Here is a 2500-nt window from a genome sequence, read left to right as displayed (position 1 = left end):
TTTTTGATGGTCCACTTTAGACATTCTAACTATCTACTAACTTGGCAACTACATGTCAACTAACTCATTAGAGTATTAGTAGATTACTATTATATTAATGATCTGACTGCACTGAGAACTGAACTGACATCCCTGTTTTCTATAGATCAAATGAACTAATTTAATCATTTATGATCTTTACAACTGAACAATGACACTGTTTTCTTTTAGAGCTGCTGTACATCACTGAATAATTTCCCTGTTATCTCTGCAAAGCTGCTTTGAACAATCCGTCTTGTATAAAGCGCTGTAGAAATAAAGTTTCTCTGGTTTGGGTTTGTAGAATAACTCGACATGTAGTTTGTGAAGTTACTCATAGTTACTAGAATGTCTAAAAGGTGAAAAATCCAAATAAAGTGTAACCAAAAAACTATTAAGTGGAATTTAGTACAGTTTTTGTTCTGTCAGCTTTCGTGCAATATCAGTCAGTAGATCGGAAACAGATCTAGATCTCTACGATTTGATCAATCGCAATATAAACCTGAATGACTTCCGGCTGAAAACCTCTCCAGACATCTCTACTCCAGAACCTGTGTCCACACACGACCGACGTCTCCTCCTGGAGCACTGAGCGTGTTTCATCGGGCTAAAGACAGCGCTGACACGAGCTAACTTGATCCTGAGCTCTATAGAGCGGCTCGAACCCTGGCGACGCTGGCGCTCAGGCCTCAAGCTAATGGGCTTTTAATGCCTTCGCATTATTGAGGCTCGTACAATGGCCGGCATGCTGGGGTTTTGTCACGGCTTCTCTAAAACTGTTATCAGGCCCCCAAACTTTCAGGGGCGAGCGACCGCTAAAGAAGGAGCAGGTCCTGAGATGAACAGGGTTCGGGGTCAGAGGTCACGGGCCGAAGCGGAAACGGGACACAGAGACGAACAATGCAAACCTGCAGACAGAGACAGGGATGAGCAGAGGAGAACAGATGGTTAAAGGAGAACAGAAGAAAGAGCTCAATCAGGAGAGGATCTGAGCCTGGAAACACAAATTGCACTGGGTAATTAAATATAAATTAGAAACTTTTATAGGAAAATGAGAGGTGTGGATCATGAAACATTGCACTTTCACCTTAACATGAGCTGATGAAGATTTATAAGAATAACACACTTACGAAAAACTAAAGGAATCATTTTGGGGTTGTTTCTTCCGCTTTTATTATCTTTTTCTTTTTTTTTCTTTTTTTGCGACATTTTATTATTAAATAATAAATTATTATTAATAAATTATTAAATTCTGACCTTTATTCTGAGCTTTTTGATGCTCTTTTGAAACCCATATTTTAAACCATTGGAAATGACAGAATTTCTTTAGTTTCCTGGCCGGTGAGAATAAAGACTCGAGAGTTTTACATCTGGCAAACATCGCTGTTTTGTACGTAACATTTTTGAGTATTTCTCTAAAAAAAACGGTAGAGAAAGACACCAATAATTATTTAGATGACATAGTGGAGTTAGCTGCTGCTGATCGAGAGAGAGAGAGAGAGCAGTGTGTGTCTCCGTGCCGTCATGAGGGACAGGGGCTGAACCCTCTTTTCCCTTTACTCTCTGTACTTTCTTTTTTTGTGATATATTTATGTATAATATGGAAATGTTTATTTTTTTATCTATATGTTTGTATATGTCTGTTGCTTTAGCAATATTGTGCTATTTTATATTTTACACAGTTATGCCAATAAAGCACATTTGAATTGAATTGAATTGAATTGAGAAAGAAAGAGAGAGAGAGAGTCATTCCGACCTTCATGGGTTTTAATTTACTCACTGGCCTATTTACGAAAACGGGGGAAAAATGAATTAATCTTTAAAAACGAGATGCTACACTTTTGTAGGCTTCACATGTGATAAGAGCAGGCACTGCGAAGTGTTTAAACACATCGGTTATTTTATCATCTTTATGTGCGCATCCATCATTCTTCTTTGATTATCGATATTTCCGACGTTATCGTGTTTGTCAAGGTAGGCCTACATTTCACAGAAACTTTCTCGCAGTAAACCATAAACTGACCTTTACTAATATTTCAAGTTAACTTTAAAGTATATTTGTAGACGGTTTCGTAGCATATCTGTCCATTAAACATAAACAATGTTAATATTCTCTCCCTGTCAAATATTTAATTACATAGTCTAACTGTGCCATAATGAACCATCTGTTAACATGTAATGGGTGTTTGAAGGGTTGTATTGGTCACATACACTAATGTTTGGTAAATCCGCACATGAACAGCCTCCTAATGCTGCAACACTTCAGAGGATTGTGCTTTTCTTTGCTTAGTTTCAAATCATTTCTTATATATAGTTTTTTTATTTATTTTTATTAGTACATACTTATATATATATATATATTAGTTTCTCGATTAAAGAAATAACTAACCACTTTTGCGCGTTTAATGCGCCATTACTTTAGTAGCCGGTATCTGACATGATTAAAGCACAGATAACTATCATTCTCTCGACGGTTTTAATC

This window comes from Rutilus rutilus, assembly GCF_951802725.1.
Source record: "Rutilus rutilus genome assembly, chromosome: 7".
In the NCBI taxonomy this organism is placed as follows: domain Eukaryota; kingdom Metazoa; phylum Chordata; class Actinopteri; order Cypriniformes; family Leuciscidae; genus Rutilus; species Rutilus rutilus.
The sequence above is the reverse complement of the archived record's forward strand: the minus strand, read 5'-3'. Positions refer to the sequence as shown.